At 53.2% G+C, this 14,519-nt stretch overlaps 1 protein-coding gene across 1 annotated transcript in view; it reads right to left on the bottom strand.

Moving 5' to 3' along the window:
- The window catches only part of VPS13D (vacuolar protein sorting 13 homolog D), a 335,026-nt gene that overhangs the window by 111,296 nt on the left and 209,211 nt on the right, over nucleotides 1-14,519 (bottom strand). The gene's annotated exons all lie outside the window — the stretch shown is intronic.

Below are 14,519 nucleotides of genomic sequence, written 5' to 3'. Positions count from 1 at the left end.
TTAAGACAAAAAACATATTATATAAAAATAAATATAAAAGTGCTCTGTGCTCTGCTGGTAATAAACCAATAACATGTGCTGGAAGCGCTTCCTGATGACGCAATCCATACGAAACGTACGTCGAGGCGTACACCATTCACGTACTACGCTACTTCCGGGTCTGCTGGTTGTCGGCGCTGACACGCGCGCTTCACCGAGAGCTCCATCGCTGCAGCACACCGCAACGGAGACCCTCTCCCTACTGATCCATGCTTACAGCCTCAGTGCCGGGACACCGCAACGGAGACCCTCTCCCTACTGATCCATGCTTACAGCCTCAGTGCCGGGACACCGCAACGGAGACCCTCTCCCTACTGATCCATGCTTACAGCCTCAGTGCCGGGACACCGCAACGGAGACCCTCTCCCTACTGATCCATGATTACAGCCTCAGTGCCGGGACAGCGCAACGGAGACCCTCTCCCTACTGATCCATGCTTACAGCCTCAGTGCCGGGACAGCGCAACGGAGACCCTCTCCCTACTGATCCATGCTTACAGCCTCAGTGCCGGGACACCGCAACGGAGACCCTCTCCCTACTGATCCATGCTTACAGCCTCAGTGCCGGGACACCGCAACGGAGACCCTCTCCCTACTGATCCATGCTTACAGCCTCAGTGCCGGGACAGCGCAACGGAGACCCTCTCCCTACTGATCCATGCTTACAGCCTCAGTGCCGGGACACCGCAACGGAGACCCTCTCCCTACTGATCCATGCTTACAGCCTCAGTGCCGGGACACCGCAACGGAGACCCTCTCCCTACTGATCCATGCTTACAGCCTCAGTGCCGGGACACCGCAACGGAGACCCTCTCCCTACTGATCCATGATTACAGCCTCAGTGCCGGGACAGCGCAACGGAGACCCTCTCCCTACTGATCCATGCTTACAGCCTCAGTGCCGGGACACCGCAACGGAGACCCTCTCCCTAATGATCCATGCTTACAGCCTCAGTGCCGGGACACCGCAACGGAGACCCTCTCCCTACTGATCCATGCTTACAGCCTCAGTGCCGGGACAACCGCAACGGAGACCCTCTCCCTACTGATCCATGCTTACAGCCTCAGTGCCGGGACACCGCAACGGAGACCCTCTCCCTACTGATCCATGATTACAGCCTCAGTGCCGGGACAGCGCAACGGAGACCCTCTCCCTACTGATCCATGCTTACAGCCTCAGTGCCGGGACACCGCAACGGAGACCCTCTCCCTACTGATCCATGCTTACAGCCTCAGTGCCGGGACACCGCAACGGAGACCCTCTCCCTACTGATCCATGCTTACAGCCTCAGTGCCGGGACACCGCAACGGAGACCCTCTCCCTACTGATCCATGCTTACAGCCTCAGTGCCGGGACACCGCAACGGAGACCCTCTCCCTACTGATCCATGCTTACAGCCTCAGTGCCGGGACACCGCAACGGAGACCCTCTCCCTACTGATCCATGATTACAGCCTCAGTGCCGGGACAGCGCAAGGGAGACCCTCTCCCTACTGATCCATGCTTACAGCCTCAGTGCCGGGACACCGCAACGGAGACCCTCTCCCTACTGATCCATGCTTACAGCCTCAGTGCCGGGACACCGCAACGGAGACCCTCTCCCTACTGATCCATGCTTACAGCCTCAGTGCCGGGACACCGCAACGGAGACCCTCTCCCTACTGATCCATGATTACAGCCTCAGTGCCGGGACAGCGCAACGGAGACCCTCTCCCTACTGATCCATGCTTACAGCCTCAGTGCCGGGACACCGCAACGGAGACCCTCTCCCTACTGATCCATGCTTACAGCCTCAGTGCCGGGACACCGCAACGGAGACCCTCTCCCTACTGATCCATGCTTACAGCCTCAGTGCCGGACACCGCAACGGAGACCCTCTCCCTACTGATCCATGCTTACAGCCTCAGTGCCGGGACACCGCAACGGAGACCCTCTCCCTACTGATCCATGCTTACAGCCTCAGTGCCGGGACACCGCAACGGAGACCCTCTCCCTACTGATCCATGCTTACAGCCTCAGTGCCGGGACAACCGCAACGGAGACCCTCTCCCTACTGATCCATGCTTACAGCCTCAGTGCCGGGACACCGCAACGGAGACCCTCTCCCTACTGATCCATGCTTACAGCCTCAGTGCCGGGACACCGCAACGGAGACCCTCTCCCTACTGATCCATGCTTACAGCCTCAGTGCCGGGACACCGCAACGGAGACCCTCTCCCTACTGATCCATGCTTACAGCCTCAGTGCCGGGACACCGCAACGGAGACCCTCTCCCTACTGATCCATGATTACAGCCTCAGTGCCGGGACAGCGCAACGGAGACCCTCTCCCTACTGATCCATGCTTACAGCCTCAGTGCCGGGACACCGCAACGGAGACCCTCTCCCTACTGATCCATGCTTACAGCCTCAGTGCCGGGACACCGCAACGGAGACCCTCTCCCTACTGATCCATGCTTACAGCCTCAGTGCCGGGACACCGCAACGGAGACCCTCTCCCTACTGATCCATGCTTACAGCCTCAGTGCCGGGACACCGCAACGGAGACCCTCTCCCTACTGATCCATGCTTACAGCCTCAGTGCCGGGACACCGCAACGGAGACCCTCTCCCTACTGATCCATGCTTACAGCCTCAGTGCCGGGACACCGCAACGGAGACCCTCTCCCTACTGATCCATGCTTACAGCCTCAGTGCCGGGACACCGCAACGGAGACCCTCTCCCTACTGATCCATGCTTACAGCCTCAGTGCCGGGACACCGCAACGGAGACCCTCTCCCTACTGATCCATGCTTACAGCCTCAGTGCCGGGACACCGCAACGGAGACCCTCTCCCTACTGATCCATGCTTACAGCCTCAGTGCCGGGACACCGCAACGGAGACCCTCTCCCTACTGATCCATGCTTACAGCCTCAGTGCCGGGACACCGCAACGGAGACCCTCTCCCTACTGATCCATGCTTACAGCCTCAGTGCCGGGACACCGCAACGGAGACCCTCTCCCTACTGATCCATGCTTACAGCCTCAGTGCCGGGACACCGCAACGGAGACCCTCTCCCTACTGATCCATGCTTACAGCCTCAGTGCCGGGACACCGCAACGGAGACCCTCTCCCTACTGATCCATGCTTACAGCCTCAGTGCCGGGACACCGCAACGGAGACCCTCTCCCTACTGATCCATGATTACAGCCTCAGTGCCGGGACAGCGCAACGGAGACCCTCTCCCTACTGATCCATGCTTACAGCCTCAGTGCCGGGACAGCGCAACGGAGACCCTCTCCCTACTGATCCATGCTTACAGCCTCAGTGCCGGGACACCGCAACGGAGACCCTCTCCCTACTGATCCATGCTTACAGCCTCAGTGCCGGACACCGCAACGGAGACCCTCTCCCTACTGATCCATGCTTACAGCCTCAGTGCCGGGACACCGCAACGGAGACCCTCTCCCTACTGATCCATGCTTACAGCCTCAGTGCCGGGACACCGCAACGGAGACCCTCTCCCTACTGATCCATGCTTACAGCCTCAGTGCCGGGACACCGCAACGGAGACCCTCTCCCTACTGATCCATGCTTACAGCCTCAGTGCCGGGACACCGCAACGGAGACCCTCTCCCTACTGATCCATGCTTACAGCCTCAGTGCCGGGACACCGCAACGGAGACCCTCTCCCTACTGATCCATGCTTACAGCCTCAGTGCCGGGACACCGCAACGGAGACCCTCTCCCTACTGATCCATGCTTACAGACTCAGTGCCGGGACACCGCAACGGAGACCCTCTCCCTACTGATCCATGCTTACAGACTCAGTGCCGGGACACCGCAACGGAGACCCTCTCCCTACTGATCCATGCTTACAGCCTCAGTGCCGGGACACCGCAACGGAGACCCTCTCCCTACTGATCCATGCTTACAGCCTCAGTGCCGGGACACCGCAACGGAGACCCTCTCCCTACTGATCCATGCTTACAGCCTCAGTGCCGGGACACCGCAACGGAGACCCTCTCCCTACTGATCCATGCTTACAGCCTCAGTGCCGGGACACCGCAACGGAGACCCTCTCCCTACTGATCCATGCTTACAGCCTCAGTGCCGGGACACCGCAACGGAGACCCTCTCCCTACTGATCCATGCTTACAGCCTCAGTGCCGGGACAACCGCAACGGAGACCCTCTCCCTACTGATCCATGCTTACAGCCTCAGTGCCGGGACACCGCAACGGAGACCCTCTCCCTACTGATCCATGCTTACAGCCTCAGTGCCGGGACACCGCAACGGAGACCCTCTCCCTACTGATCCATGCTTACAGCCTCAGTGCCGGGACACCGCAACGGAGACCCTCTCCCTACTGATCCATGCTTACAGCCTCAGTGCCGGGACACCGCAACGGAGACCCTCTCCCTACTGATCCATGCTTACAGCCTCAGTGCCGGGACACCGCAACGGAGACCCTCTCCCTACTGATCCATGCTTACAGCCTCAGTGCCGGGACACCGCAACGGAGACCCTCTCCCTACTGATCCATGCTTACAGCCTCAGTGCCGGGACACCGCAACGGAGACCCTCTCCCTACTGATCCATGCTTACAGCCTCAGTGCCGGGACACCGCAACGGAGACCCTCTCCCTACTGATCCATGCTTACAGCCTCAGTGCCGGGACACCGCAACGGAGACCCTCTCCCTACTGATCCATGCTTACAGCCTCAGTGCCGGGACACCGCAACGGAGACCCTCTCCCTACTGATCCATGCTTACAGCCTCAGTGCCGGGACACCGCAACGGAGACCCTCTCCCTACTGATCCATGCTTACAGCCTCAGTGCCGGGACACCGCAACGGAGACCCTCTCCCTACTGATCCATGCTTACAGCCTCAGTGCCGGGACACCGCAACGGAGACCCTCTCCCTACTGATCCATGCTTACAGCCTCAGTGCCGGGACACCGCAACGGAGACCCTCTCCCTACTGATCCATGCTTACAGCCTCAGTGCCGGGACACCGCAACGGAGACCCTCTCCCTACTGATCCATGCTTACAGCCTCAGTGCCGGGACACCGCAACGGAGACCCTCTCCCTACTGATCCATGCTTACAGCCTCAGTGCCGGGACAACCGCAACGGAGACCCTCTCCCTACTGATCCATGCTTACAGCCTCAGTGCCGGGACACCGCAACGGAGACCCTCTCCCTACTGATCCATGCTTACAGCCTCAGTGCCGGGACACCGCAACGGAGACCCTCTCCCTACTGATCCATGCTTACAGCCTCAGTGCCGGGACACCGCAACGGAGACCCTCTCCCTACTGATCCATGCTTACAGCCTCAGTGCCGGGACACCGCAACGGAGACCCTCTCCCTACTGATCCATGCTTACAGCCTCAGTGCCGGGACACCGCAACGGAGACCCTCTCCCTACTGATCCATGCTTACAGCCTCAGTGCCGGGACACCGCAACGGAGACCCTCTCCCTACTGATCCATGCTTACAGCCTCAGTGCCGGGACACCGCAACGGAGACCCTCTCCCTACTGATCCATGCTTACAGCCTCAGTGCCGGGACACCGCAACGGAGACCCTCTCCCTACTGATCCATGCTTACAGCCTCAGTGCCGGGACACCGCAACGGAGACCCTCTCCCTACTGATCCATGCTTACAGCCTCAGTGCCGGGACAACCGCAACGGAGACCCTCTCCCTACTGATCCATGCTTACAGCCTCAGTGCCGGGACAAACCGCAACATAGACCCTCTCCCTACTGATCCATGCTTACAGCCTCAGTGCCGGGACAACCGCAACGGAGACCCTCTCCCTACTGATCCATGCTTACAGCCTCAGTGCCGGGACACCGCAACGGAGACCCTCTCCCTACTGATCCATGCTTACAGCCTCAGTGCCGGGACACCGCAACGGAGACCCTCTCCCTACTGATCCATGCTTACAGCCTCAGTGCCGGGACACCGCAACGGAGACCCTCTCCCTACTGATCCATGCTTACAGCCTCAGTGCCGGGACACCGCAACGGAGACCCTCTCCCTACTGATCCATGCTTACAGCCTCAGTGCCGGGACACCGCAACGGAGACCCTCTCCCTACTGATCCATGCTTACAGCCTCAGTGCCGGGACACCGCAACGGAGACCCTCTCCCTACTGATCCATGCTTACAGCCTCAGTGCCGGGACACCGCAACGGAGACCCTCTCCCTACTGATCCATGCTTGCAGCCTCAGTGCCGGGACACCGCAACGGAGACCCTCTCCCTACTGATCCATGCTTACAGCCTCAGTGCCGGGACACCGCAACGGAGACCCTCTCCCTACTGATCCATGCTTACAGCCTCAGTGCCGGGACACCGCAACGGAGACCCTCTCCCTACTGATCCATGCTTACAGCCTCAGTGCCGGGACACCGCAACGGAGACCCTCTCCCTACTGATCCATGCTTACAGCCTCAGTGCCGGGACACCGCAACGGAGACCCTCTCCCTACTGATCCATGCTTACAGCCTCAGTGCCGGGACACCGCAACGGAGACCCTCTCCCTACTGATCCATGCTTACAGCCTCAGTGCCGGGACACCGCAACGGAGACCCTCTCCCTACTGATCCATGCTTACAGCCTCAGTGCCGGGACACCGCAACGGAGACCCTCTCCCTACTGATCCATGCTTACAGCCTCAGTGCCGGGACAACCGCAACGGAGACCCTCTCCCTACTGATCCATGCTTACAGCCTCAGTGCCGGGACACCGCAACGGAGACCCTCTCCCTACTGATCCATGCTTACAGCCTCAGTGCCGGGACACCGCAACGGAGACCCTCTCCCTACTGATCCATGCTTACAGCCTCAGTGCCGGGACACCGCAACGGAGACCCTCTCCCTACTGATCCATGCTTACAGCCTCAGTGCCGGGACACCGCAACGGAGACCCTCTCCCTACTGATCCATGCTTACAGCCTCAGTGCCGGGACACCGCAACGGAGACCCTCTCCCTACTGATCCATGCTTACAGCCTCAGTGCCGGGACACCGCAACGGAGACCCTCTCCCTACTGATCCATGCTTACAGCCTCAGTGCCGGGACACCGCAACGGAGACCCTCTCCCTACTGATCCATGCTTACAGCCTCAGTGCCGGGACACCGCAACGGAGACCCTCTCCCTACTGATCCATGCTTACAGCCTCAGTGCCGGGACACCGCAACGGAGACCCTCTCCCTACTGATCCATGCTTACAGCCTCAGTGCCGGGACACCGCAACGGAGACCCTCTCCCTACTGATCCATGCTTACAGCCTCAGTGCCGGGACACCGCAACGGAGACCCTCTCCCTACTGATCCATGCTTACAGCCTCAGTGCCGGGACACCGCAACGGAGACCCTCTCCCTACTGATCCATGCTTACAGCCTCAGTGCCGGGACACCGCAACGGAGACCCTCTCCCTACTGATCCATGCTTACAGCCTCAGTGCCGGGACACCGCAACGGAGACCCTCTCCCTACTGATCCATGCTTACAGCCTCAGTGCCGGGACACCGCAACGGAGACCCTCTCCCTACTGATCCATGCTTACAGCCTCAGTGCCGGGACACCGCAACGGAGACCCTCTCCCTACTGATCCATGCTTACAGCCTCAGTGCCGGGACACCGCAACGGAGACCCTCTCCCTACTGATCCATGCTTACAGCCTCAGTGCCGGGACACCGCAACGGAGACCCTCTCCCTACTGATCCATGCTTACAGCCTCAGTGCCGGGACACCGCAACAGAGACCCTCTCCCTACTGATCCATGCTTACAGCCTGGGGCACGCGTTCTAGTAAGGAGCCATTTGGCTAATTTTTATATTTTACACATTTTTAATAAAAGGTATCACACTATATGGTCTCTCTTCCGGTTTATGTATCTTCAAAACTGACCGCGAGATTGGAACCTGCGCATATGGGACAGTGTTTCCCAAAAAGCGCTTTGGACTTCTTTGGTAAGGAGCCACCTAGAATTTGAACACGTCGTGTGTCACGTCGGGTGTCATATATAAATATACGGTGAAGGCTTTATGAACACGGATTCTCTTCCACATCAATCTACGTTTGTTGTACTCAGCCAGTGTTTGTGAAATCATTGAACGCAGTATTTTGAGGACTTTATTACACTTATTACATGTGTTTGCACTTTTGGATTTGATCATGCATGGACTGCATATGGATTTTCATGGATGTACATTTACATATCTTTTTTTATTACATTTTGTTATTAGGGTAGAACTCATTTGTATTTGCATGTAGCGCCCCCTACCCTACCAATTTCATGTAAGACAGGACACATGTATAGGATATGATGAGGAGGAGGAAGGATGATGGATGATTATACTGCTGGATGTCTGGGCGGGTGACCTCGCTGTACACGGGTTCTGCTGTCACCGGCAGCCACACACGGATGGATGAGGATGAGGATGATGAGGATGATGATGATGATGGAGGATGAGGATTATATTGAAGTATCACAGAGCGGATCGTTGGGCGGGTGACCTCGCTGTACTCGGGTTCTGCTGTCACCGGCAGCCACACAAGGATGGATGAGGATGAGGATGATGATGACGAGGATGATGATGATGATGATGATTATATTGCTGGATGTCTGGGCGGGTGACCTCGCTGTACTCGGGTTCTGCTGTCACCGGCAGCCACACAAGGATGGATGATGAGGACGAAGCTGGAGGATGATGAGGATGATGATGAGTATATTGAAGTATCACCGGCAGCCCCACAAGGACGGATCCTGCCAGAGGTGGCGCCGTTTGTCCCAAGTCCCGGATTTCATGGTGACCCGGCGCACATCCCACGCCGTACATTCCATACCGATCTGTAAACATCTCATGCAGCTTTGAGCTCTGGAGATCGGCTCTTGGCAGAGGGCTGAGTGCGGCTTTGTGATTCTCTGGCTAATTAAACAGCTAAGCCGTTTTACCCCCCCTCCCCCCAGTTCTCCCAGCCTGCCCTGGGCATTCAATGACTACATTATACAATCTGTTCTGAACTCTCACTATTCAGGTGCTGCCAGTCCTCCGGATCAGCCGAATGTCTGGGCTAAATAACAACTTGTAAGGGCTTCAGTGACACCGCCGTCTCCCGATCCTCCATCTCCCGATCCTCCGTCCCTCCCGATCCTCCGTGTCCCGATCCTCCGTCCCTCCCGATCCTCCGTCCCTCCCGTCTCCCGATCCTCCGTCCCTCCCGTCTCCCGATCCTCTGTCTCCCGATCCTCCGTGTCCCGACCCTCCCGTCCCCCGCTCCTCCGTCCCTCCCGACCCTCCCATCCCTTCCGTTTCCCGATCCTCCGTGTCCTGATCCTCCGTCCGTCTCCCGAGTCCCGATCCTCCGTGTCCCGATCCTCCGTCTCCCGATCCTCCGTCCCTCCCGATCCTCCGTCCCTCCCGATCCTCCCGATTCTCCGTCCCTCCCGATCCTCCGTCCCTCCCGATCCTCCGTCCCTCCCGATCCTCCGTCCCTCCCGATCCTCCGTCTCCCGATCCTCTGTCCGTCTCCCAATCCTCCGTCCCTCCCGTCCCTTCCGTCTCCCAACCCTCCCGACCCTCGCGTCTCCCGACCAGGGCCGACTTTAGGCGTCCTGTGCGAGAAAGCTTTACAGCGCCCCCTAGTGACCAAACCCTCCGTAACCACGCCCCTCCATAACCACGCCCCTCCATAACCACGCCCCTCCATAACCACGCCCCTCCATAACCACGCCCCTCCATAACCACGCCCCTCCATAACCACGCCCTTTCAGTGTCCACACCCATTTCTCCAATACCGGATCCATTTAATCCCTTCCATTCTGTTAAGTTCCCAAAAAAGATTACAAGCTATGATAAAAATACAACTTTTATTCACATAATAACTCCACCTATACTGCAAATCACACGCTATAATAACGCCACCTATACTACAAATCACACGCTATAATAACACCACCTATACTACAAATCACACGCTATAATAACGCCACCTACACTGCAAATCACACGCTATAATAACTCCACCTATACTACAAATCACACGCTATAATAACACCACCTATACTGCGAATCACACGCTATAATAACACCACCTATACTGCAAATCACACGCTATAATAACTCCACCTATACTGCAAATCACACGCTATAATAACACCACCTATACTGCAAATCACACGCTATAATAACGCCACCTATACTGCAAATCACACGCTATAATAACGCCACCTATACTACAAATCACACGCTATAATAACGCCACCTATACTGCAAATCACACGCTATAATAACGCCACCTATACTGCAAATCACACGCTATAATAACGCCACCTATACTACAAATCACACGCTATAATAACGCCACCTATACTGCAAATCACACGCTATAATAACGCCACCTACACTACAAATCACACGCTATAATAACGCCACCTATACTACAAATCACACGCTATAATAACGCCACCTATACTACAAATCACACGCTATAATAACTCCACCTATACTACAAATCACACGCTATAATAACTCCACCTATACTACAAATCACACGCTATAATAACTCCACCTATACTACAAATCACACGCTATAATAACGCCACCTATACTACAAATCACACGCTATAATAACGCCACCTATACTACAAATCACACGCTATAATAACTCCACCTATACTACAAATCACACGCTATAATAACTCCACCTATACTACAAATCACACGCTATAATAACGCCACCTATACTGCAAATCACACGCTATAATAACGCCACCTATACTGCAAATCACACGCTATAATAACGCCACCTATACTACAAATCACACGCTATAATAACACCACCTATACTACAAATCACACGCTATAATAACGCCACCTACACTGCAAATCACACGCTATAATAACGCCACCTACACTGCAAATCACACGCTATAATAACGCCACCTATACTGCAAATCACACGCTATAATAACACCACCTATACTACAAATCACACGCTATAATAACTCCACCTATACTACAAATCACACGCTATAATAACGCCACCTATACTACAAATCACACGCTATAATAACGCCACCTATACTACAAATCACACGCTATAATAACGCCACCTATACTACAAATCACACGCTATAATAACGCCACCTATACTACAAATCACACGCTATAATAACACCACCTATACTGCAAATCACACGCTATAATAACACCACCTATACTGCAAATCACACGCTATAATAACGCCACCTATACTACAAATCACACGCTATAATAACACCACCTATACTGCAAATCACACGCTATAATAACTCCACCTATACTACAAATCACACGCTATAATAACGCCACCTATACTACAAATCACACGCTATAATAACGCCACCTATACTACAAATCACACGCTATAATAACTCCACCTATACTGCAAATCACACGCTATAATAACTCCACCTATACTGCAAATCACACGCTATAATAACGCCACCTACACTGCAAATCACACGCTATAATAACGCCACCTACACTACAAATCACACGCTATAATAACTCCACCTATACTACAAATCACACGCTATAATAACACCACCTATACTGCAAATCACACGCTATAATAACACCACCTATACTACAAATCACACGCTATAATAACACCACCTATACTACAAATCACACGCTATAATAACACCACCTATACTACAAATCACACGCTATAATAACACCACCTATACTACAAATCACACGCTATAATAACGCCACCTATACTGCAAATCACACGCTATAATAACACCACCTATACTACAAATCACACGCTATAATAACGCCACCTATACTGCAAATCACACGCTATAATAACACCACCTATACTACAAATCACACGCTATAATAACGCCACCTATACTGCGAATCACACGCTATAATAACGCCACCTATACTACAAATCACACGCTATAATAACGCCACCTATACTGCAAATCACACGCTATAATAACTCCACCTACACTGCAAATCACACGCTATAATAACGCCACCTACACTGCAAATCACACGCTATAATAACTCCACCTATACTACAAATCACACGCTATAATAACACCACCTACACTGCAAATCACACGCTATAATAACTCCACCTATACTACAAATCACACGCTATAATAACACCACCTATACTGCAAATCACACGCTATAATAACTCCACCTATACTACAAATCACACGCTATAATAACTCCACCTATACTACAAATCACACGCTATAATAACGCCACCTATACTACAAATCACACGCTATAATAACGCCACCTACACTGCAAATCACACGCTATAATAACGCCACCTATACTGCAAATCACACGCTATAATAACGCCACCTATACTGCAAATCACACGCTATAATAACACCACCTATACTACAAATCACACGCTATAATAACTCCACCTATACTACAAATCACACGCTATAATAACACCACCTATACTGCAAATCACACGCTATAATAACTCCACCTATACTACAAATCACACGCTATAATAACGCCACCTATACTGCAAATCACACGCTATAATAACGCCACCTATACTGCAAATCACACGCTATAATAACACCACCTATACTGCAAATCACACGCTATAATAACTCCACCTATACTGCAAATCACACGCTATAATAACGCCACCTATACTACAAATCACACGCTATAATAACGCCACCTATACTACAAATCACACGCTATAATAACGCCACCTACACTGCAAATCACACGCTATAATAACGCCACCTACACTACAAATCACACGCTATAATAACTCCACCTATACTACAAATCACACGCTATAATAACACCACCTATACTGCAAATCACACGCTATAATAACGCCACCTACACTACAAATCACACGCTATAATAACACCACCTATACTACAAATCACACGCTATAATAACACCACCTATACTGCAAATCACACGCTATAATAACTCCACCTATACTGCAAATCACACGCTATAATAACACCACCTATACTACAAATCACACGCTATAATAACTCCACCTATACTACAAATCACACGCTATAATAACACCACCTATACTACAAATCACACGCTATAATAACTCCACCTATACTACAAATCACACGCTATAATAACTCCACCTATACTACAAATCACACGCTATAATAACACCACCTATACTACAAATCACACGCTATAATAACGCCACCTATACTACAAATCACACGCTATAATAACACCACCTATACTACAAATCACACGCTATAATAACGCCACCTATACTACAAATCACACGCTATAATAACACCACCTATACTGCAAATCACACGCTATAATAACGCCACCTACACTGCAAATCACACGCTATAATAACACCACCTATACTGCTACAGACATTAAGCAGTACACTGCATTTATAACAAATTAATTTACTCCTATATCTGCCCCCCCCTCCCCGGTAACATTTAAAAACCCCACTGTGCCCCCCGCATCCTTCAATATCTCTGTCACTACTGTGTACACCTCTCCACAACTGCACCCCTTTATATTACACAGCACCCTGCACCCCTTTACATTACACAGACCCCCACAGCTCTAGACACCTATATGTTACACAGACACCCCCTAACAGTTCTGGACCCCCTGCATGTTACTCAGACCCCCCTACAGTGCAGACCCCCCCCCTTACAATACAGATCCTCCCTACAATACAGAACCCCCTCTACAATACAAATTCACACCTACAGAGCAGACCCCCCCTACAACACAGAACCCCCCCACAATACAGAACCCCCCCACAATACAGAACCCCCCCACAATACAGAACCCCCCCACAATACAGAACCCCCCACAATACAGAACCCCCCCTCCTTTAATACCTTTAATATCCCTTAGGCTCCTTTCACATGTGTGGACCATATGTCCGCATTTTCATCCATCCATTGCGGATGAAAACGGGACTTACATTGGTCCCTATGTGATTGCGGGTGTCAGCGGATAAACATCCCATCTCACCCGTAATCACCCGCCTCCGATAAGCTCCAATTTTTCTTCCGTCTGGCGGATGGGATCGGATGAACACGGACATACCGTCCTTGTTCATCCGATCCCCCCATAGGGGGGAGCGGAGGAAAGACAGGGCGGTCCCTGCACAGTGGGCGGGGACCGCCCTGTCAGCCGACGGCTCAGCAGGGATTTTACGGAGGATCCCCGCTGGGCTGACGGACACACGGAGGCGGATCATTACTGATCCGCCCCCTGTGAAAGGGCCCTTACAATACAGATCCACCTACAATACAGAACCCCCCCATAATACAGAATCCCCTCCCCCCCACAGTACATAACCCCCCCACAATACATACCCCCTCCCCCACAATACAGAACCCCCTCCCCCCCACAGTACATAACCCCCCCACAATACATACCCCCTCCCCCACAATACAGAACCCCCTCCCCCCTACAGTACATA

Source organism: Rana temporaria, chromosome 10 (assembly GCF_905171775.1).
Source record: "Rana temporaria chromosome 10, aRanTem1.1, whole genome shotgun sequence".
Classification (NCBI taxonomy): Eukaryota; Metazoa; Chordata; class Amphibia; order Anura; family Ranidae; genus Rana; species Rana temporaria.
Note: the sequence above shows the minus strand (reverse complement) of the source record. Positions and strands in the feature narration are given on the sequence as shown.